This window comes from Neofelis nebulosa, chromosome 13 (genome assembly GCF_028018385.1).
Source record: "Neofelis nebulosa isolate mNeoNeb1 chromosome 13, mNeoNeb1.pri, whole genome shotgun sequence".
Taxonomy (NCBI): domain Eukaryota; kingdom Metazoa; phylum Chordata; class Mammalia; order Carnivora; family Felidae; genus Neofelis; species Neofelis nebulosa.
In genome coordinates, this window is record NC_080794.1 from 21963318 (window position 1) to 21984214 (window position 20897).

At 73.6% G+C, this 20897-nt stretch overlaps 17 non-coding genes across 17 annotated transcripts; all 17 read left to right on the plus strand.

The window, feature by feature from the left end:
- Positions 1-188: 188 nt before the first annotated feature.
- On the plus strand, positions 189-307 carry LOC131494106 (5S ribosomal RNA). The gene has a single exon (XR_009253172.1). It is a non-coding gene; the product is annotated as a 5S ribosomal RNA (ribosomal RNA).
- Positions 308-1439: 1132 nt separating this feature from the next.
- On the plus strand, positions 1440-1558 carry LOC131494107 (5S ribosomal RNA). The gene has a single exon (XR_009253173.1). It is a non-coding gene; the product is annotated as a 5S ribosomal RNA (ribosomal RNA).
- A 1132-nt stretch (positions 1559-2690) lies between these two features.
- LOC131494108 (5S ribosomal RNA) lies at positions 2691-2809 on the plus strand. The gene has a single exon (XR_009253174.1). It is a non-coding gene; the product is annotated as a 5S ribosomal RNA (ribosomal RNA).
- Positions 2810-3941: 1132 nt separating this feature from the next.
- Positions 3942-4060, plus strand: LOC131494109 (5S ribosomal RNA). The gene has a single exon (XR_009253175.1). It is a non-coding gene; the product is annotated as a 5S ribosomal RNA (ribosomal RNA).
- A 1133-nt stretch (positions 4061-5193) lies between these two features.
- On the plus strand, positions 5194-5312 carry LOC131494111 (5S ribosomal RNA). Its single transcript, XR_009253177.1, has one exon. It is a non-coding gene; the product is annotated as a 5S ribosomal RNA (ribosomal RNA).
- Positions 5313-6442: 1130 nt separating this feature from the next.
- On the plus strand, positions 6443-6561 carry LOC131494112 (5S ribosomal RNA). The gene has a single exon (XR_009253178.1). It is a non-coding gene; the product is annotated as a 5S ribosomal RNA (ribosomal RNA).
- Positions 6562-7692: 1131 nt separating this feature from the next.
- LOC131494113 (5S ribosomal RNA) lies at positions 7693-7811 on the plus strand. Its single transcript, XR_009253179.1, has one exon. It is a non-coding gene; the product is annotated as a 5S ribosomal RNA (ribosomal RNA).
- Positions 7812-8942: 1131 nt separating this feature from the next.
- Positions 8943-9061, plus strand: LOC131494114 (5S ribosomal RNA). Its single transcript, XR_009253180.1, has one exon. It is a non-coding gene; the product is annotated as a 5S ribosomal RNA (ribosomal RNA).
- Positions 9062-10193: 1132 nt separating this feature from the next.
- Positions 10194-10312, plus strand: LOC131494115 (5S ribosomal RNA). The gene has a single exon (XR_009253181.1). It is a non-coding gene; the product is annotated as a 5S ribosomal RNA (ribosomal RNA).
- Positions 10313-11439: 1127 nt separating this feature from the next.
- LOC131494117 (5S ribosomal RNA) lies at positions 11440-11558 on the plus strand. The gene has a single exon (XR_009253183.1). It is a non-coding gene; the product is annotated as a 5S ribosomal RNA (ribosomal RNA).
- A 1126-nt stretch (positions 11559-12684) lies between these two features.
- Positions 12685-12803, plus strand: LOC131494118 (5S ribosomal RNA). The gene has a single exon (XR_009253184.1). It is a non-coding gene; the product is annotated as a 5S ribosomal RNA (ribosomal RNA).
- Positions 12804-13933: 1130 nt separating this feature from the next.
- LOC131494119 (5S ribosomal RNA) lies at positions 13934-14052 on the plus strand. Its single transcript, XR_009253185.1, has one exon. It is a non-coding gene; the product is annotated as a 5S ribosomal RNA (ribosomal RNA).
- A 1132-nt stretch (positions 14053-15184) lies between these two features.
- Positions 15185-15303, plus strand: LOC131494120 (5S ribosomal RNA). The gene has a single exon (XR_009253186.1). It is a non-coding gene; the product is annotated as a 5S ribosomal RNA (ribosomal RNA).
- Positions 15304-16431: 1128 nt separating this feature from the next.
- On the plus strand, positions 16432-16550 carry LOC131494121 (5S ribosomal RNA). The gene has a single exon (XR_009253187.1). It is a non-coding gene; the product is annotated as a 5S ribosomal RNA (ribosomal RNA).
- A 1132-nt stretch (positions 16551-17682) lies between these two features.
- LOC131494123 (5S ribosomal RNA) lies at positions 17683-17801 on the plus strand. The gene has a single exon (XR_009253189.1). It is a non-coding gene; the product is annotated as a 5S ribosomal RNA (ribosomal RNA).
- A 1132-nt stretch (positions 17802-18933) lies between these two features.
- LOC131494124 (5S ribosomal RNA) lies at positions 18934-19052 on the plus strand. Its single transcript, XR_009253190.1, has one exon. It is a non-coding gene; the product is annotated as a 5S ribosomal RNA (ribosomal RNA).
- Positions 19053-20183: 1131 nt separating this feature from the next.
- Positions 20184-20302, plus strand: LOC131494125 (5S ribosomal RNA). The gene has a single exon (XR_009253191.1). It is a non-coding gene; the product is annotated as a 5S ribosomal RNA (ribosomal RNA).
- Positions 20303-20897: the final 595 nt, after the last annotated feature.

The window sequence follows — 20897 nt, forward strand, 5'->3', positions numbered from 1 at the left end:
GGGCTTGCGCCTCAGCGCCTTGCCAGGGTCCTCTTGCGCGGCCTCCGCCACCCGCCCGGGGCCCGCGGCGGAGGGCGGCGGCAGGCAGGCAGGCAGGCAGGCAGGCGCGTGCACGGGTGAAGCGCCGCACCCGCTGGGCTGGGGACGCGTGGAGCAGGCTCTTGAGGCGCCCAGCGCCAGCCGCCCGCGTCTACGGCCATACCACCCTGAACGCGCCCGATCTCGTCTGATCTCGGAAGCTAAGCAGGGTCGGGCCTGGTTAGTACTTGGATGGGAGACCGCCTGGGAATACCGGGTGCTGTAGGCTTTTTCGCTTTTGGCCTTTGGCCTTTGGCCTCCTTGACCTCTCCTTTGGCGCCCGCCGCCCCTCCCCCTCTCCCTCCCTGGGTCCCTCTCTCCCCAGGGAGCGCGGCTGCTGGGGCCAAACACATCCCAGCCACGGATCCCTCTGCCCCTCCCGGGCCAGCAAAGCAGCCTGGCCTGGCCTGGCCCGGCCCCGCCCCGCCCCGCCCCGCCACGCACCCCAAGCCCGCACACAACCCCCCCCCTCCCCCCCCACCCGGCACTTCACGAGGGGCACGCTCCCCGCTCCCCGCTCCCCGCACCCGGCCAGATCCCACTGCACCGGCTGGAAGCCACGTCCCAGCTTTGCACCTTTCCTGAGACACCACCCACACCGGCACCCGCACCCGCACGGAGGGGTGGGGGGGGTGTGCGGTGAGGGCGGGACCGGAGGCTGGCGCCCGGGGACTGGAGGGTGGGGGCTGGGTGGGTGGATGCGAGAACCAGGAGCGGGCGGGCGGGGCCGCGAGACCCCAGACTCCCACTCCGCCACACGCCTGGGCTCCCTGGGTCCTGGACCTCTCCCCTCCCTCGAGCCCTCATCCCCAGGCAGGGTCCCTGGCATTTCGCGAGGCCCCGCTAGGGCAGCGGGCTCGGGCTGTTGATGTTCACTGGGGGCGCTGGCGCCTCCGGGGTGGGTATGCACCAGGTGGGGCAGACGGGAGGAGAAGGCCGGGTGGCTGGCTGCGCTCGCCCTGGGGCTGGGGAGGAGGCGCCGACACCCCGGCGGGGCGGGCCCCGGAAGGCACGGCCGGCCGGATGCCCCACGCTCGCTTCCACCCTCTTGCCAGTGAGTAGCCCGACCTGGTGCGGTGACGTGCGGTCCGGTGCGGTGCCGGATGGAAGCGGAGGCGGGCGTGGGGCCAAGCCGGGAGCGGCCTGCAAGAGTCCCGGGATCGGAGAACGCCGGGGCTTGCGCCTCAGCGCCTTGCCAGGGTCCTCTTGCGCGGCCTCCGCCACCCGCCCGGGGCCCGCGGCGGAGGGCGGCGGCAGGCAGGCAGGCAGGCAGGCAGGCGCGTGCACGGGTGAAGCGCCGCACCCGCTGGGCTGGGGACGCGTGGAGCAGGCTCTTGAGGCGCCCAGCGCCAGCCGCCCGCGTCTACGGCCATACCACCCTGAACGCGCCCGATCTCGTCTGATCTCGGAAGCTAAGCAGGGTCGGGCCTGGTTAGTACTTGGATGGGAGACCGCCTGGGAATACCGGGTGCTGTAGGCTTTTTCGCTTTTGGCCTTTGGCCTTTGGCCTCCTTGACCTCTCCTTTGGCGCCCGCCGCCCCTCCCCCCCTCCCTCCCTGGGTCCCTCTCTCCCCAGGGAGCGCGGCTGCTGGGGCCAAACACATCCCAGCCACGGATCCCTCTGCCCCTCCCGGGCCAGCAAAGCAGCCTGGCCTGGCCTGGCCCGGCCCCGCCCCGCCCCGCCCCGCCACGCACCCCAAGCCCGCACACAACCCCCCCCCTCCCCCCCCACCCGGCACTTCACGAGGGGCACGCTCCCCGCTCCCCGCTCCCCGCACCCGGCCAGATCCCACTGCACCGGCTGGAAGCCACGTCCCAGCTTTGCACCTTTCCTGAGACACCACCCACACCGGCACCCGCACCCGCACGGAGGGGTGGGGGGGGTGTGCGGTGAGGGCGGGACCGGAGGCTGGCGCCCGGGGACTGGAGGGTGGGGGCTGGGTGGGTGGATGCGAGAACCAGGAGCGGGCGGGCGGGGCCGCGAGACCCCAGACTCCCACTCCGCCACACGCCTGGGCTCCCTGGGTCCTGGACCTCTCCCCTCCCTCGAGCCCTCATCCCCAGGCAGGGTCCCTGGCATTTCGCGAGGCCCCGCTAGGGCAGCGGGCTCGGGCTGTTGATGTTCACTGGGGGCGCTGGCGCCTCCGGGGTGGGTATGCACCAGGTGGGGCAGACGGGAGGAGAAGGCCGGGTGGCTGGCTGCGCTCGCCCTGGGGCTGGGGAGGAGGCGCCGACACCCCGGCGGGGCGGGCCCCGGAAGGCACGGCCGGCCGGATGCCCCACGCTCGCTTCCACCCTCTTGCCAGTGAGTAGCCCGACCTGGTGCGGTGACGTGCGGTCCGGTGCGGTGCCGGATGGAAGCGGAGGCGGGCGTGGGGCCAAGCCGGGAGCGGCCTGCAAGAGTCCCGGGATCGGAGAACGCCGGGGCTTGCGCCTCAGCGCCTTGCCAGGGTCCTCTTGCGCGGCCTCCGCCACCCGCCCGGGGCCCGCGGCGGAGGGCGGCGGCAGGCAGGCAGGCAGGCAGGCAGGCGCGTGCACGGGTGAAGCGCCGCACCCGCTGGGCTGGGGACGCGTGGAGCAGGCTCTTGAGGCGCCCAGCGCCAGCCGCCCGCGTCTACGGCCATACCACCCTGAACGCGCCCGATCTCGTCTGATCTCGGAAGCTAAGCAGGGTCGGGCCTGGTTAGTACTTGGATGGGAGACCGCCTGGGAATACCGGGTGCTGTAGGCTTTTTCGCTTTTGGCCTTTGGCCTTTGGCCTCCTTGACCTCTCCTTTGGCGCCCGCCGCCCCTCCCCCCCTCCCTCCCTGGGTCCCTCTCTCCCCAGGGAGCGCGGCTGCTGGGGCCAAACACATCCCAGCCACGGATCCCTCTGCCCCTCCCGGGCCAGCAAAGCAGCCTGGCCTGGCCTGGCCCGGCCCCGCCCCGCCCCGCCCCGCCACGCACCCCAAGCCCGCACACAACCCCCCCCCTCCCCCCCCCACCCGGCACTTCACGAGGGGCACGCTCCCCGCTCCCCGCTCCCCGCACCCGGCCAGATCCCACTGCACCGGCTGGAAGCCACGTCCCAGCTTTGCACCTTTCCTGAGACACCACCCACACCGGCACCCGCACCCGCACGGAGGGGTGGGGGGGTGTGCGGTGAGGGCGGGACCGGAGGCTGGCGCCCGGGGACTGGAGGGTGGGGGCTGGGTGGGTGGATGCGAGAACCAGGAGCGGGCGGGCGGGGCCGCGAGACCCCAGACTCCCACTCCGCCACACGCCTGGGCTCCCTGGGTCCTGGACCTCTCCCCTCCCTCGAGCCCTCATCCCCAGGCAGGGTCCCTGGCATTTCGCGAGGCCCCGCTAGGGCAGCGGGCTCGGGCTGTTGATGTTCACTGGGGGCGCTGGCGCCTCCGGGGTGGGTATGCACCAGGTGGGGCAGACGGGAGGAGAAGGCCGGGTGGCTGGCTGCGCTCGCCCTGGGGCTGGGGAGGAGGCGCCGACACCCCGGCGGGGCGGGCCCCGGAAGGCACGGCCGGCCGGATGCCCCACGCTCGCTTCCACCCTCTTGCCAGTGAGTAGCCCGACCTGGTGCGGTGACGTGCGGTCCGGTGCGGTGCCGGATGGAAGCGGAGGCGGGCGTGGGGCCAAGCCGGGAGCGGCCTGCAAGAGTCCCGGGATCGGAGAACGCCGGGGCTTGCGCCTCAGCGCCTTGCCAGGGTCCTCTTGCGCGGCCTCCGCCACCCGCCCGGGGCCCGCGGCGGAGGGCGGCGGCAGGCAGGCAGGCAGGCAGGCAGGCGCGTGCACGGGTGAAGCGCCGCACCCGCTGGGCTGGGGACGCGTGGAGCAGGCTCTTGAGGCGCCCAGCGCCAGCCGCCCGCGTCTACGGCCATACCACCCTGAACGCGCCCGATCTCGTCTGATCTCGGAAGCTAAGCAGGGTCGGGCCTGGTTAGTACTTGGATGGGAGACCGCCTGGGAATACCGGGTGCTGTAGGCTTTTTCGCTTTTGGCCTTTGGCCTTTGGCCTCCTTGACCTCTCCTTTGGCGCCCGCCGCCCCTCCCCCCCTCCCTCCCTGGGTCCCTCTCTCCCCAGGGAGCGCGGCTGCTGGGGCCAAACACATCCCAGCCACGGATCCCTCTGCCCCTCCCGGGCCAGCAAAGCAGCCTGGCCTGGCCTGGCCCGGCCCCGCCCCGCCCCGCCCCGCCACGCACCCCAAGCCCGCACACAACCCCCCCCCCTCCCCCCCCACCCGGCACTTCACGAGGGGCACGCTCCCCGCTCCCCGCTCCCCGCACCCGGCCAGATCCCACTGCACCGGCTGGAAGCCACGTCCCAGCTTTGCACCTTTCCTGAGACACCACCCACACCGGCACCCGCACCCGCACGGAGGGGTGGGGGGGGTGTGCGGTGAGGGCGGGACCGGAGGCTGGCGCCCGGGGACTGGAGGGTGGGGGCTGGGTGGGTGGATGCGAGAACCAGGAGCGGGCGGGCGGGGCCGCGAGACCCCAGACTCCCACTCCGCCACACGCCTGGGCTCCCTGGGTCCTGGACCTCTCCCCTCCCTCGAGCCCTCATCCCCAGGCAGGGTCCCTGGCATTTCGCGAGGCCCCGCTAGGGCAGCGGGCTCGGGCTGTTGATGTTCACTGGGGGCGCTGGCGCCTCCGGGGTGGGTATGCACCAGGTGGGGCAGACGGGAGGAGAAGGCCGGGTGGCTGGCTGCGCTCGCCCTGGGGCTGGGGAGGAGGCGCCGACACCCCGGCGGGGCGGGCCCCGGAAGGCACGGCCGGCCGGATGCCCCACGCTCGCTTCCACCCTCTTGCCAGTGAGTAGCCCGACCTGGTGCGGTGACGTGCGGTCCGGTGCGGTGCCGGATGGAAGCGGAGGCGGGCGTGGGGCCAAGCCGGGAGCGGCCTGCAAGAGTCCCGGGATCGGAGAACGCCGGGGCTTGCGCCTCAGCGCCTTGCCAGGGTCCTCTTGCGCGGCCTCCGCCACCCGCCCGGGGCCCGCGGCGGAGGGCGGCGGCAGGCAGGCAGGCAGGCAGGCAGGCGCGTGCACGGGTGAAGCGCCGCACCCGCTGGGCTGGGGACGCGTGGAGCAGGCTCTTGAGGCGCCCAGCGCCAGCCGCCCGCGTCTACGGCCATACCACCCTGAACGCGCCCGATCTCGTCTGATCTCGGAAGCTAAGCAGGGTCGGGCCTGGTTAGTACTTGGATGGGAGACCGCCTGGGAATACCGGGTGCTGTAGGCTTTTTCGCTTTTGGCCTTTGGCCTTTGGCCTCCTTGACCTCTCCTTTGGCGCCCGCCGCCCCTCCCCCCCTCCCTCCCTGGGTCCCTCTCTCCCCAGGGAGCGCGGCTGCTGGGGCCAAACACATCCCAGCCACGGATCCCTCTGCCCCTCCCGGGCCAGCAAAGCAGCCTGGCCTGGCCTGGCCCGGCCCCGCCCCGCCCCGCCCCGCCACGCACCCCAAGCCCGCACACAACCCCCCCCCTCCCCCCCCACCCGGCACTTCACGAGGGGCACGCTCCCCGCTCCCCGCTCCCCGCACCCGGCCAGATCCCACTGCACCGGCTGGAAGCCACGTCCCAGCTTTGCACCTTTCCTGAGACACCACCCACACCGGCACCCGCACCCGCACGGAGGGGTGGGGGGGGTGTGCGGTGAGGGCGGGACCGGAGGCTGGCGCCCGGGGACTGGAGGGTGGGGGCTGGGTGGGTGGATGCGAGAACCAGGAGCGGGCGGGCGGGGCCGCGAGACCCCAGACTCCCACTCCGCCACACGCCTGGGCTCCCTGGGTCCTGGACCTCTCCCCTCCCTCGAGCCCTCATCCCCAGGCAGGGTCCCTGGCATTTCGCGAGGCCCCGCTAGGGCAGCGGGCTCGGGCTGTTGATGTTCACTGGGGGCGCTGGCGCCTCCGGGGTGGGTATGCACCAGGTGGGGCAGACGGGAGGAGAAGGCCGGGTGGCTGGCTGCGCTCGCCCTGGGGCTGGGGAGGAGGCGCCGACACCCCGGCGGGGCGGGCCCCGGAAGGCACGGCCGGCCGGATGCCCCACGCTCGCTTCCACCCTCTTGCCAGTGAGTAGCCCGACCTGGTGCGGTGACGTGCGGTCCGGTGCGGTGCCGGATGGAAGCGGAGGCGGGCGTGGGGCCAAGCCGGGAGCGGCCTGCAAGAGTCCCGGGATCGGAGAGCCGGGGCTTGCGCCTCAGCGCCTTGCCAGGGTCCTCTTGCGCGGCCTCCGCCACCCGCCCGGGGCCCGCGGCGGAGGGCGGCGGCAGGCAGGCAGGCAGGCAGGCAGGCGCGTGCACGGGTGAAGCGCCGCACCCGCTGGGCTGGGGACGCGTGGAGCAGGCTCTTGAGGCGCCCAGCGCCAGCCGCCCGCGTCTACGGCCATACCACCCTGAACGCGCCCGATCTCGTCTGATCTCGGAAGCTAAGCAGGGTCGGGCCTGGTTAGTACTTGGATGGGAGACCGCCTGGGAATACCGGGTGCTGTAGGCTTTTTCGCTTTTGGCCTTTGGCCTTTGGCCTCCTTGACCTCTCCTTTGGCGCCCGCCGCCCCTCCCCCCCTCCCTCCCTGGGTCCCTCTCTCCCCAGGGAGCGCGGCTGCTGGGGCCAAACACATCCCAGCCACGGATCCCTCTGCCCCTCCCGGGCCAGCAAAGCAGCCTGGCCTGGCCTGGCCCGGCCCCGCCCCGCCCCGCCCCGCCACGCACCCCAAGCCCGCACACAATCCCCCCCCTCCCCCCCCACCCGGCACTTCACGAGGGGCACGCTCCCCGCTCCCCGCTCCCCGCACCCGGCCAGATCCCACTGCACCGGCTGGAAGCCACGTCCCAGCTTTGCACCTTTCCTGAGACACCACCCACACCGGCACCCGCACCCGCACGGAGGGGTGGGGGGGTGTGCGGTGAGGGCGGGACCGGAGGCTGGCGCCTGGGGACTGGAGGGTGGGGGCTGGGTGGGTGGATGCGAGAACCAGGAGCGGGCGGGCGGGGCCGCGAGACCCCAGACTCCCACTCCGCCACACGCCTGGGCTCCCTGGGTCCTGGACCTCTCCCCTCCCTCGAGCCCTCATCCCCAGGCAGGGTCCCTGGCATTTCGCGAGGCCCCGCTAGGGCAGCGGGCTCGGGCTGTTGATGTTCACTGGGGGCGCTGGCGCCTCCGGGGTGGGTATGCACCAGGTGGGGCAGACGGGAGGAGAAGGCCGGGTGGCTGGCTGCGCTCGCCCTGGGGCTGGGGAGGAGGCGCCGACACCCCGGCGGGGCGGGCCCCGGAAGGCACGGCCGGCCGGATGCCCCACGCTCGCTTCCACCCTCTTGCCAGTGAGTAGCCCGACCTGGTGCGGTGACGTGCGGTCCGGTGCGGTGCCGGATGGAAGCGGAGGCGGGCGTGGGGCCAAGCCGGGAGCGGCCTGCAAGAGTCCCGGGATCGGAGAACGCCGGGGCTTGCGCCTCAGCGCCTTGCCAGGGTCCTCTTGCGCGGCCTCCGCCACCCGCCCGGGGCCCGCGGCGGAGGGCGGCGGCAGGCAGGCAGGCAGGCAGGCAGGCGCGTGCACGGGTGAAGCGCCGCACCCGCTGGGCTGGGGACGCGTGGAGCAGGCTCTTGAGGCGCCCAGCGCCAGCCGCCCGCGTCTACGGCCATACCACCCTGAACGCGCCCGATCTCGTCTGATCTCGGAAGCTAAGCAGGGTCGGGCCTGGTTAGTACTTGGATGGGAGACCGCCTGGGAATACCGGGTGCTGTAGGCTTTTTCGCTTTTGGCCTTTGGCCTTTGGCCTCCTTGACCTCTCCTTTGGCGCCCGCCGCCCCTCCCCCCCTCCCTCCCTGGGTCCCTCTCTCCCCAGGGAGCGCGGCTGCTGGGGCCAAACACATCCCAGCCACGGATCCCTCTGCCCCTCCCGGGCCAGCAAAGCAGCCTGGCCTGGCCTGGCCCGGCCCCGCCCCGCCCCGCCCCGCCACGCACCCCAAGCCCGCACACAACCCCCCCCCTCCCCCCCCACCCGGCACTTCACGAGGGGCACGCTCCCCGCTCCCCGCTCCCCGCACCCGGCCAGATCCCACTGCACCGGCTGGAAGCCACGTCCCAGCTTTGCACCTTTCCTGAGACACCACCCACACCGGCACCCGCACCCGCACGGAGGGGTGGGGGGGTGTGCGGTGAGGGCGGGACCGGAGGCTGGCGCCCGGGGACTGGAGGGTGGGGGCTGGGTGGGTGGATGCGAGAACCAGGAGCGGGCGGGCGGGGCCGCGAGACCCCAGACTCCCACTCCGCCACACGCCTGGGCTCCCTGGGTCCTGGACCTCTCCCCTCCCTCGAGCCCTCATCCCCAGGCAGGGTCCCTGGCATTTCGCGAGGCCCCGCTAGGGCAGCGGGCTCGGGCTGTTGATGTTCACTGGGGGCGCTGGCGCCTCCGGGGTGGGTATGCACCAGGTGGGGCAGACGGGAGGAGAAGGCCGGGTGGCTGGCTGCGCTCGCCCTGGGGCTGGGGAGGAGGCGCCGACACCCCGGCGGGGCGGGCCCCGGAAGGCACGGCCGGCCGGATGCCCCACGCTCGCTTCCACCCTCTTGCCAGTGAGTAGCCCGACCTGGTGCGGTGACGTGCGGTCCGGTGCGGTGCCGGATGGAAGCGGAGGCGGGCGTGGGGCCAAGCCGGGAGCGGCCTGCAAGAGTCCCGGGATCGGAGAACGCCGGGGCTTGCGCCTCAGCGCCTTGCCAGGGTCCTCTTGCGCGGCCTCCGCCACCCGCCCGGGGCCCGCGGCGGAGGGCGGCGGCAGGCAGGCAGGCAGGCAGGCAGGCGCGTGCACGGGTGAAGCGCCGCACCCGCTGGGCTGGGGACGCGTGGAGCAGGCTCTTGAGGCGCCCAGCGCCAGCCGCCCGCGTCTACGGCCATACCACCCTGAACGCGCCCGATCTCGTCTGATCTCGGAAGCTAAGCAGGGTCGGGCCTGGTTAGTACTTGGATGGGAGACCGCCTGGGAATACCGGGTGCTGTAGGCTTTTTCGCTTTTGGCCTTTGGCCTTTGGCCTCCTTGACCTCTCCTTTGGCGCCCGCCGCCCCTCCCCCCCTCCCTCCCTGGGTCCCTCTCTCCCCAGGGAGCGCGGCTGCTGGGGCCAAACACATCCCAGCCACGGATCCCTCTGCCCCTCCCGGGCCAGCAAAGCAGCCTGGCCTGGCCTGGCCCGGCCCCGCCCCGCCCCGCCCCGCCACGCACCCCAAGCCCGCACACAACCCCCCCCCTCCCCCCCCCACCCGGCACTTCACGAGGGGCACGCTCCCCGCTCCCCGCTCCCCGCACCCGGCCAGATCCCACTGCACCGGCTGGAAGCCACGTCCCAGCTTTGCACCTTTCCTGAGACACCACCCACACCGGCACCCGCACCCGCACGGAGGGGTGGGGGGGTGTGCGGTGAGGGCGGGACCGGAGGCTGGCGCCCGGGGACTGGAGGGTGGGGGCTGGGTGGGTGGATGCGAGAACCAGGAGCGGGCGGGCGGGGCCGCGAGACCCCAGACTCCCACTCCGCCACACGCCTGGGCTCCCTGGGTCCTGGACCTCTCCCCTCCCTCGAGCCCTCATCCCCAGGCAGGGTCCCTGGCATTTCGCGAGGCCCCGCTAGGGCAGCGGGCTCGGGCTGTTGATGTTCACTGGGGGCGCTGGCGCCTCCGGGGTGGGTATGCACCAGGTGGGGCAGACGGGAGGAGAAGGCCGGGTGGCTGGCTGCGCTCGCCCTGGGGCTGGGGAGGAGGCGCCGACACCCCGGCGGGGCGGGCCCCGGAAGGCACGGCCGGCCGGATGCCCCACGCTCGCTTCCACCCTCTTGCCAGTGAGTAGCCCGACCTGGTGCGGTGACGTGCGGTCCGGTGCGGTGCCGGATGGAAGCGGAGGCGGGCGTGGGGCCAAGCCGGGAGCGGCCTGCAAGAGTCCCGGGATCGGAGAACGCCGGGGCTTGCGCCTCAGCGCCTTGCCAGGGTCCTCTTGCGCGGCCTCCGCCACCCGCCCGGGGCCCGCGGCGGAGGGCGGCGGCAGGCAGGCAGGCAGGCAGGCAGGCGCGTGCACGGGTGAAGCGCCGCACCCGCTGGGCTGGGGACGCGTGGAGCAGGCTCTTGAGGCGCCCAGCGCCAGCCGCCCGCGTCTACGGCCATACCACCCTGAACGCGCCCGATCTCGTCTGATCTCGGAAGCTAAGCAGGGTCGGGCCTGGTTAGTACTTGGATGGGAGACCGCCTGGGAATACCGGGTGCTGTAGGCTTTTTCGCTTTTGGCCTTTGGCCTTTGGCCTCCTTGACCTCTCCTTTGGCGCCCGCCGCCCCTCCCCCCCTCCCTCCCTGGGTCCCTCTCTCCCCAGGGAGCGCGGCTGCTGGGGCCAAACACATCCCAGCCACGGATCCCTCTGCCCCTCCCGGGCCAGCAAAGCAGCCTGGCCTGGCCTGGCCCGGCCCCGCCCCGCCCCGCCCCGCCACGCACCCCAAGCCCGCACACAACCCCCCCCCTCCCCCCCCACCCGGCACTTCACGAGGGGCACGCTCCCCGCTCCCCGCTCCCCGCACCCGGCCAGATCCCACTGCACCGGCTGGAAGCCACGTCCCAGCTTTGCACCTTTCCTGAGACACCACCCACACCGGCACCCGCACCCGCACGGAGGGGTGGGGGGGTGTGCGGTGAGGGCGGGACCGGAGGCTGGCGCCCGGGGACTGGAGGGTGGGGGCTGGGTGGGTGGATGCGAGAACCAGGAGCGGGCGGGCGGGGCCGCGAGACCCCAGACTCCCACTCCGCCACACGCCTGGGCTCCCTGGGTCCTGGACCTCTCCCCTCCCTCGAGCCCTCATCCCCAGGCAGGGTCCCTGGCATTTCGCGAGGCCCCGCTAGGGCAGCGGGCTCGGGCTGTTGATGTTCACTGGGGGCGCTGGCGCCTCCGGGGTGGGTATGCACCAGGTGGGGCAGACGGGAGGAGAAGGCCGGGTGGCTGGCTGCGCTCGCCCTGGGGCTGGGGAGGAGGCGCCGACACCCCGGCGGGGCGGGCCCCGGAAGGCACGGCCGGCCGGATGCCCCACGCTCGCTTCCACCCTCTTGCCAGTGAGTAGCCCGACCTGGTGCGGTGACGTGCGGTCCGGTGCGGTGCCGGATGGAAGCGGAGGCGGGCGTGGGGCCAAGCCGGGAGCGGCCTGCAAGAGTCCCGGGATCGGAGAACGCCGGGGCTTGCGCCTCAGCGCCTTGCCAGGGTCCTCTTGCGCGGCCTCCGCCACCCGCCCGGGGCCCGCGGCGGAGGGCGGCGGCAGGCAGGCAGGCAGGCAGGCGCGTGCACGGGTGAAGCGCCGCACCCGCTGGGCTGGGGACGCGTGGAGCAGGCTCTTGAGGCGCCCAGCGCCAGCCGCCCGCGTCTACGGCCATACCACCCTGAACGCGCCCGATCTCGTCTGATCTCGGAAGCTAAGCAGGGTCGGGCCTGGTTAGTACTTGGATGGGAGACCGCCTGGGAATACCGGGTGCTGTAGGCTTTTTCGCTTTTGGCCTTTGGCCTTTGGCCTCCTTGACCTCTCCTTTGGCGCCCGCCGCCCCTCCCCCCTCCCTCCCTGGGTCCCTCTCTCCCCAGGGAGCGCGGCTGCTGGGGCCAAACACATCCCAGCCACGGATCCCTCTGCCCCTCCCGGGCCAGCAAAGCGGCCTGGCCTGGCCCGGCCCCGCCCCGCCCCGCCCCGCCACGCACCCCAAGCCCGCACACAACCCCCCCCCCTCCCCCCCCACCCGGCACTTCACGAGGGGCACGCTCCCCGCTCCCCGCTCCCCGCACCCGGCCAGATCCCACTGCACCGGCTGGAAGCCACGTCCCAGCTTTGCACCTTTCCTGAGACACCACCCACACCGGCACCCGCACCCGCACGGAGGGGTGGGGGGGTGTGCGGTGAGGGCGGGACCGGAGGCTGGCGCCCGGGGACTGGAGGGTGGGGGCTGGGTGGGTGGATGCGAGAACCAGGAGCGGGCGGGCGGGGCCGCGAGACCCCAGACTCCCACTCCGCCACACGTCTGGGCTCCCTGGGTCCTGGACCTCTCCCCTCCCTCGAGCCCTCATCCCCAGGCAGGGTCCCTGGCATTTCGCGAGGCCCCGCTAGGGCAGCGGGCTCGGGCTGTTGATGTTCACTGGGGGCGCTGGCGCCTCCGGGGTGGGTATGCACCAGGTGGGGCAGACGGGAGGAGAAGGCCGGGTGGCTGGCTGCGCTCGCCCTGGGGCTGGGGAGGAGGCGCCGACACCCCGGCGGGGCAGGCCCCGGAAGGCACGGCCGGCCGGATGCCCCACGCTCGCTTCCACCCTCTTGCCAGTGAGTAGCCCGACCTGGTGCGGTGACGTGCGGTCCGGTGCGGTGCCGGATGGAAGCGGAGGCGGGCGTGGGGCCAAGCCGGGAGCGGCCTGCAAGAGTCCCGGGATCGGAGAACGCCGGGGCTTGCGCCTCAGCGCCTTGCCAGGGTCCTCTTGCGCGGCCTCCGCCACCCGCCCGGGGCCCGCGGCGGAGGGCGGCGGCAGGCAGGCAGGCAGGCAGGCAGGCGCGTGCACGGGTGAAGCGCCGCACCCGCTGGGCTGGGGACGCGTGGAGCAGGCTCTTGAGGCGCCCAGCGCCAGCCGCCCGCGTCTACGGCCATACCACCCTGAACGCGCCCGATCTCGTCTGATCTCGGAAGCTAAGCAGGGTCGGGCCTGGTTAGTACTTGGATGGGAGACCGCCTGGGAATACCGGGTGCTGTAGGCTTTTTCGCTTTTGGCCTTTGGCCTTTGGCCTCCTTGACCTCTCCTTTGGCGCCCGCCGCCCCTCCCCCCCTCCCTCCCTGGGTCCCTCTCTCCCCAGGGAGCGCGGCTGCTGGGGCCAAACACATCCCAGCCACGGATCCCTCTGCCCCTCCCGGGCCAGCAAAGCAGCCTGGCCTGGCCTGGCCCGGCCCCGCCCCGCCCCGCCCCGCCACGCACCCCAAGCCCGCACACACCCCCCCCCTCCCCCCTCACCCGGCACTTCACGAGGGGCACGCTCCCCGCTCCCCGCTCCCCGCACCCGGCCAGATCCCACTGCACCGGCTGGAAGCCACGTCCCAGCTTTGCACCTTTCCTGAGACACCACCCACACCGGCACCCGCACCCGCACGGAGGGGTGGGGGGGTGTGCGGTGAGGGCGGGACCGGAGGCTGGCGCCCGGGGACTGGAGGGTGGGGGCTGGGTGGGTGGATGCGAGAACCAGGAGCGGGCGGGCGGGGCCGCGAGACCCCAGACTCCCACTCCGCCACACGCCTGGGCTCCCTGGGTCCTGGACCTCTCCCCTCCCTCGAGCCCTCATCCCCAGGCAGGGTCCCTGGCATTTCGCGAGGCCCCGCTAGGGCAGCGGGCTCGGGCTGTTGATGTTCACTGGGGGCGCTGGCGCCTCCGGGGTGGGTATGCACCAGGTGGGGCAGACGGGAGGAGAAGGCCGGGTGGCTGGCTGCGCTCGCCCTGGGGCTGGGGAGGAGGCGCCGACACCCCGGCGGGGCGGGCCCCGGAAGGCACGGCCGGCCGGATGCCCCACGCTCGCTTCCACCCTCTTGCCAGTGAGTAGCCCGACCTGGTGCGGTGACGTGCGGTCCGGTGCGGTGCCGGATGGAAGCGGAGGCGGGCGTGGGGCCAAGCCGGGAGCGGCCTGCAAGAGTCCCGGGATCGGAGAACGCCGGGGCTTGCGCCTCAGCGCCTTGCCAGGGTCCTCTTGCGCGGCCTCCGCCACCCGCCCGGGGCCCGCGGCGGAGGGCGGCGGCAGGCAGGCAGGCAGGCAGGCAGGCGCGTGCACGGGTGAAGCGCCGCACCCGCTGGGCTGGGGACGCGTGGAGCAGGCTCTTGAGGCGCCCAGCGCCAGCCGCCCGCGTCTACGGCCATACCACCCTGAACGCGCCCGATCTCGTCTGATCTCGGAAGCTAAGCAGGGTCGGGCCTGGTTAGTACTTGGATGGGAGACCGCCTGGGAATACCGGGTGCTGTAGGCTTTTTCGCTTTTGGCCTTTGGCCTTTGGCCTCCTTGACCTCTCCTTTGGCGCCCGCCGCCCCTCCCCCCCTCCCTCCCTGGGTCCCTCTCTCCCCAGGGAGCGCGGCTGCTGGGGCCAAACACATCCCAGCCACGGATCCCTCTGCCCCTCCCGGGCCAGCAAAGCAGCCTGGCCTGGCCTGGCCCGGCCCCGCCCCGCCCCGCCCCGCCACGCACCCCAAGCCCGCACACAATCCCCCCCTCCTCCCCCACCCGGCACTTCACGAGGGGCACGCTCCCCGCTCCCCGCTCCCCGCACCCGGCCAGATCCCACTGCACCGGCTGGAAGCCACGTCCCAGCTTTGCACCTTTCCTGAGACACCACCCACACCGGCACCCGCACCCGCACGGAGGGGTGGGGGGGGTGTGCGGTGAGGGCGGGACCGGAGGCTGGCGCCCGGGGACTGGAGGGTGGGGGCTGGGTGGGTGGATGCGAGAACCAGGAGCGGGCGGGCGGGGCCGCGAGACCCCAGACTCCCACTCCGCCACACGCCTGGGCTCCCTGGGTCCTGGACCTCTCCCCTCCCTCGAGCCCTCATCCCCAGGCAGGGTCCCTGGCATTTCGCGAGGCCCCGCTAGGGCAGCGGGCTCGGGCTGTTGATGTTCACTGGGGGCGCTGGCGCCTCCGGGGTGGGTATGCACCAGGTGGGGCAGACGGGAGGAGAAGGCCGGGTGGCTGGCTGCGCTCGCCCTGGGGCTGGGGAGGAGGCGCCGACACCCCGGCGGGGGCGGGCCCCGGAAGGCACGGCCGGCCGGATGCCCCACGCTCGCTTCCACCCTCTTGCCAGTGAGTAGCCCGACCTGGTGCGGTGACGTGCGGTCCGGTGCGGTGCCGGATGGAAGCGGAGGCGGGCGTGGGGCCAAGCCGGGAGCGGCCTGCAAGAGTCCCGGGATCGGAGAACGCCGGGGCTTGCGCCTCAGCGCCTTGCCAGGGTCCTCTTGCGCGGCCTCCGCCACCCGCCCGGGGCCCGCGGCGGAGGGCGGCGGCAGGCAGGCAGGCAGGCAGGCAGGCGCGTGCACGGGTGAAGCGCCGCACCCGCTGGGCTGGGGACGCGTGGAGCAGGCTCTTGAGGCGCCCAGCGCCAGCCGCCCGCGTCTACGGCCATACCACCCTGAACGCGCCCGATCTCGTCTGATCTCGGAAGCTAAGCAGGGTCGGGCCTGGTTAGTACTTGGATGGGAGACCGCCTGGGAATACCGGGTGCTGTAGGCTTTTTCGCTTTTGGCCTTTGGCCTTTGGCCTCCTTGACCTCTCCTTTGGCGCCCGCCGCCCCTCCCCCCCTCCCTCCCTGGGTCCCTCTCTCCCCAGGGAGCGCGGCTGCTGGGGCCAAACACATCCCAGCCACGGATCCCTCTGCCCCTCCCGGGCCAGCAAAGCAGCCTGGCCTGGCCTGGCCCGGCCCCGCCCCGCCCCGCCCCGCCACGCACCCCAAGCCCGCACACAACCCCCCCCCTCCCCCCCCACCCGGCACTTCACGAGGGGCACGCTCCCCGCTCCCCGCTCCCCGCACCCGGCCAGATCCCACTGCACCGGCTGGAAGCCACGTCCCAGCTTTGCACCTTTCCTGAGACACCACCCACACCGGCACCCGCACCCGCACGGAGGGGTGGGGGGGGTGTGCGGTGAGGGCGGGACCGGAGGCTGGCGCCCGGGGACTGGAGGGTGGGGGCTGGGTGGGTGGATGCGAGAACCAGGAGCGGGCGGGCGGGGCCGCGAGACCCCAGACTCCCACTCCGCCACACGCCTGGGCTCCCTGGGTCCTGGACCTCTCCCCTCCCTCGAGCCCTCATCCCCAGGCAGGGTCCCTGGCATTTCGCGAGGCCCCGCTAGGGCAGCGGGCTCGGGCTGTTGATGTTCACTGGGGGCGCTGGCGCCTCCGGGGTGGGTATGCACCAGGTGGGGCAGACGGGAGGAGAAGGCCGGGTGGCTGGCTGCGCTCGCCCTGGGGCTGGGGAGGAGGCGCCGACACCCCGGCGGGGCGGGCCCCGGAAGGCACGGCCGGCCGGATGCCCCACGCTCGCTTCCACCCTCTTGCCAGTGAGTAGCCCGACCTGGTGCGGTGACGTGCGGTCCGGTGCGGTGCCGGATGGAAGCGGAGGCGGGCGTGGGGCCAAGCCGGGAGCGGCCTGCAAGAGTCCCGGGATCGGAGAACGCCGGGGCTTGCGCCTCAGCGCCTTGCCAGGGTCCTCTTGCGCGGCCTCCGCCACCCGCCCGGGGCCCGCGGCGGAGGGCGGCGGCAGGCAGGCAGGCAGGCAGGCGCGTGCACGGGTGAAGCGCCGCACCCGCTGGGCTGGGGACGCGTGGAGCAGGCTCTTGAGGCGCCCAGCGCCAGCCGCCCGCGTCTACGGCCATACCACCCTGAACGCGCCCGATCTCGTCTGATCTCGGAAGCTAAGCAGGGTCGGGCCTGGTTAGTACTTGGATGGGAGACCGCCTGGGAATACCGGGTGCTGTAGGCTTTTTCGCTTTTGGCCTTTGGCCTTTGGCCTCCTTGACCTCTCCTTTGGCGCCCGCCGCCCCTCCCCCCCTCCCTCCCTGGGTCCCTCTCTCCCCAGGGAGCGCGGCTGCTGGGGCCAAACACATCCCAGCCACGGATCCCTCTGCCCCTCCCGGGCCAGCAAAGCAGCCTGGCCTGGCCTGGCCCGGCCCCGCCCCGCCCCGCCCCGCCACGCACCCCAAGCCCGCACACAATCCCCCCCTCCTCCCCCACCCGGCACTTCACGAGGGGCACGCTCCCCGCTCCCCGCTCCCCGCACCCGGCCAGATCCCACTGCACCGGCTGGAAGCCACGTCCCAGCTTTGCACCTTTCCTGAGACACCACCCACACCGGCACCCGCACCCGCACGGAGGGGTGGGGGGGGTGTGCGGTGAGGGCGGGACCGGAGGCTGGCGCCCGGGGACTGGAGGGTGGGGGCTGGGTGGGTGGATGCGAGAACCAGGAGCGGGCGGGCGGGGCCGCGAGACCCCAGACTCCCACTCCGCCACACGCCTGGGCTCCCTGGGTCCTGGACCTCTCCCCTCCCTCAAGCCCTCATCCCCAGGCAGGGTCCCTGGCATTTCGCGAGGCACCGCTAGGGCAGCGGGCTCGGGCTGTTGATGTTCACTGGGGGCGCTGGCGCCTCCGGGGTGGGTATGCACCAGGTGGGGCAGACGGGAGGAGAAGGCCGGGTGGCTGGCTGCGCTCGCCCTGGGGCTGGGGAGGAGGCGCCGACACCCCGGCGGGGGCGGGCCCCGGAAGGCACGGCCGGCCGGATGCCCCACGCTCGCTTCCACCCTCTTGCCAGTGAGTAGCCCGACCTGGTGCGGTGACGTGCGGTCCGGTGCGGTGCCGGATGGAAGCGGAGGCGGGCGTGGGGCCAAGCCGGGAGCGGCCTGCAAGAGTCCCGGGATCGGAGAACGCCGGGGCTTGCGCCTCAGCGCCTTGCCAGGGTCCTCTTGCGCGGCCTCCGCCACCCGCCCGGGGCCCGCGGCGGAGGGCGGCGGCAGGCAGGCAGGCAGGCAGGCAGGCGCGTGCACGGGTGAAGCGCCGCACCCGCTGGGCTGGGGACGCGTGGAGCAGGCTCTTGAGGCGCCCAGCGCCAGCCGCCCGCGTCTACGGCCATACCACCCTGAACGCGCCCGATCTCGTCTGATCTCGGAAGCTAAGCAGGGTCGGGCCTGGTTAGTACTTGGATGGGAGACCGCCTGGGAATACCGGGTGCTGTAGGCTTTTTCGCTTTTGGCCTTTGGCCTTTGGCCTCCTTGACCTCTCCTTTGGCGCCCGCCGCCCCTCCCCCCCTCCCTCCCTGGGTCCCTCTCTCCCCAGGGAGCGCGGCTGCTGGGGCCAAACACATCCCAGCCACGGATCCCTCTGCCCCTCCCGGGCCAGCAAAGCAGCCTGGCCTGGCCTGGCCCGGCCCCGCCCCGCCCCGCCCCGCCACGCACCCCAAGCCCGCACACAACCCCCCCCCTCCCCCCCCACCCGGCACTTCACGAGGGGCACGCTCCCCGCTCCCCGCTCCCCGCACCCGGCCAGATCCCACTGCACCGGCTGGAAGCCACGTCCCAGCTTTGCACCTTTCCTGAGACACCACCCACACCGGCACCCGCACCCGCACGGAGGGGTGGGGGGGGTGTGCGGTGAGGGCGGGACCGGAGGCTGGCGCCCGGGGACTGGAGGGTGGGGGCTGGGTGGGTGGATGCGAGAACCAGGAGCGGGCGGGCGGGGCCGCGAGACCCCAGACTCCCACTCCGCCACACGCCTGGGCTCCCTGGGTCCTGGACCTCTCCCCTCCCTCGAGCCCTCATCCCCAGGCAGGGTCCCTGGCATTTCGCGAGGCCCCGCTAGGGCAGCGGGCTCGGGCTGTTGATGTTCACTGGGGGCGCTGGCGCCTCCGGGGTGGGTATGCACCAGGTGGGGCAGACGGGAGGAGAAGGCCGGGTGGCTGGCTGCGCTCGCCCTGGGGCTGGGGAGGAGGCGCCGACACCCCGGCGGGGCGGGCCCCGGAAGGCACGGCCGGCCGGATGCCCCACGCTCGCTTCCACCCTCTTGCCAGTGAGTAGCCCGACCTGGTGCGGTGACGTGCGGTCCGGTGCGGTGCCGGATGGAAGCGGAGGCGGGCGTGGGGCCAAGCCGGGAGCGGCCTGCAAGAGTCCCGGGATCGGAGAACGCCGGGGCTTGCGCCTCAGCGCCTTGCCAGGGTCCTCTTGCGCGGCCTCCGCCACCCGCCCGGGGCCCGCGGCGGAGGGCGGCGGCAGGCAGGCAGGCAGGCAGGCAGGCGCGTGCACGGGTGAAGCGCCGCACCCGCTGGGCTGGGGACGCGTGGAGCAGGCTCTTGAGGCGCCCAGCGCCAGCCGCCCGCGTCTACGGCCATACCACCCTGAACGCGCCCGATCTCGTCTGATCTCGGAAGCTAAGCAGGGTCGGGCCTGGTTAGTACTTGGATGGGAGACCGCCTGGGAATACCGGGTGCTGTAGGCTTTTTCGCTTTTGGCCTTTGGCCTTTGGCCTCCTTGACCTCTCCTTTGGCGCCCGCCGCCCCTCCCCCCCTCCCTCCCTGGGTCCCTCTCTCCCCAGGGAGCGCGGCTGCTGGGGCCAAACACATCCCAGCCACGGATCCCTCTGCCCCTCCCGGGCCAGCAAAGCAGCCTGGCCTGGCCTGGCCCGGCCCCGCCCCGCCCCGCCCCGCCACGCACCCCAAGCCCGCACACAACCCCCCCCCTCCCCCCCCACCCGGCACTTCACGAGGGGCACGCTCCCCGCTCCCCGCTCCCCGCACCCGGCCAGATCCCACTGCACCGGCTGGAAGCCACGTCCCAGCTTTGCACCTTTCCTGAGACACCACCCACACCGGCACCCGCACCCGCACGGAGGGGTGGGGGGGTGTGCGGTGAGGGCGGGACCGGAGGCTGGCGCCCGGGGACTGGAGGGTGGGGGCTGGGTGGGTGGATGCGAGAACCAGGAGCGGGCGGGCGGGGCCGCGAGACCCCAGACTCCCACTCCGCCACACGCCTGGGCTCCCTGGGTCCTGGACCTCTCCCCTCCCTCGAGCCCTCATCCCCAGGCAGGGTCCCTGGCATTTCGCGAGGCCCCGCTAGGGCAGCGGGCTCGGGCTGTTGATGTTCACTGGGGGCGCTGGCGCCTCCGGGGTGGGTATGCACCAGGTGGGGCAGACGGGAGGAGAAGGCCGGGTGGCTGGCTGCGCTCGCCCTGGGGCTGGGGAGGAGGCGCCGACACCCCGGCGGGGCGGGCCCCGGAAGGCACGGCCGGCCGGATGCCCCACGCTCGCTTCCACCCTCTTGCCAGTGAGTAGCCCGACCTGGTGCGGTGACGTGCGGTCCGGTGCGGTGCCGGATGGAAGCGGAGGCGGGCGTGGGGCCAAGCCGGGAGCGGCCTGCAAGAGTCCCGGGATCGGAGAACGCCGGGGCTTGCGCCTCAGCGCCTTGCCAGGGTCCTCTTGCGCGGCCTCCGCCACCCGCCCGGGGCCCGCGGCGGAGGGCGGCGGCAGGCAGGCAGGCAGGCAGGCAGGCGCGTGCACGGGTGAAGCGCCGCACCCGCTGGGCTGGGGACGCGTGGAGCAGGCTCTTGAGGCGCCCAGCGCCAGCCGCCCGCGTCTACGGCCATACCACCCTGAACGCGCCCGATCTCGTCTGATCTCGGAAGCTAAGCAGGGTCGGGCCTGGTTAGTACTTGGATGGGAGACCGCCTGGGAATACCGGGTGCTGTAGGCTTTTTCGCTTTTGGCCTTTGGCCTTTGGCCTCCTTGACCTCTCCTTTGGCGCCCGCCGCCCCTCCCCCCCTCCCTCCCTGGGTCCCTCTCTCCCCAGGGAGCGCGGCTGCTGGGGCCAAACACATCCCAGCCACGGATCCCTCTGCCCCTCCCGGGCCAGCAAAGCAGCCTGGCCTGGCCTGGCCCGGCCCCGCCCCGCCCCGCCCCGCCACGCACCCCAAGCCCGCACACAACCCCCCCCCTCCCCCCCCACCCGGCACTTCACGAGGGGCACGCTCCCCGCTCCCCGCACCCGGCCAGATCCCACTGCACCGGCTGGAAGCCACGTCCCAGCTTTGCACCTTTCCTGAGACACCACCCACACCGGCACCCGCACCCGCACGGAGGGGTGGGGGGGTGTGCGGTGAGGGCGGGACCGGAGGCTGGCGCCCGGGGACTGGAGGGTGGGGGCTGGGTGGGTGGATGCGAGAACCAGGAGCGGGCGGGCGGGGCCGCGAGACCCCAGACTCCCACTCCGCCACACGTCTGGGCTCCCTGGGTCCTGGACCTCTCCCCTCCCTCGAGCCCTCATCCCCAGGCAGGGTCCCTGGCATTTC